Below are 375 nucleotides of genomic sequence, written 5' to 3'. Positions count from 1 at the left end.
ATCTCGGGTGATCTCGGGTGATCTCGGGTGACCTCAGGTGTCCTCGGGAGATCTCGGGAGATCTCGGGTGACCTCGGGTGACCTCGGGTGATGCGGGGAGATGCGGGGAGATGCGGGGAGATACTGCTCCATACGGGCTGCCCGTCATCACCCGTCATGTGGGGAGGTGTGGGGAGATCTGGGGAGATCTGGGGAGATCTGGGGAGATCTGGGGAGATCTGGGGAGATCTGGGGAGAGCTCCTGCGCGGTCCGCTCCTCCCTGCCCGCCGAGGGCGGGTTGAGCAGCGGGATTAGGTCCCTCAGCTCCACCTCGGCAACCACCTTTGCGACGTGCGGCTTGCATAACCCTCATGGTCCAGATCTGGGAGGCGTTA

Source organism: Emiliania huxleyi, assembly GCF_000372725.1.
Source record: "Emiliania huxleyi CCMP1516 unplaced genomic scaffold EMIHUscaffold_301, whole genome shotgun sequence".
NCBI lineage: Eukaryota > Haptophyta > Isochrysidales > Noelaerhabdaceae > Emiliania > Emiliania huxleyi.
The sequence above is the reverse complement of the archived record's forward strand: the minus strand, read 5'-3'. Positions refer to the sequence as shown.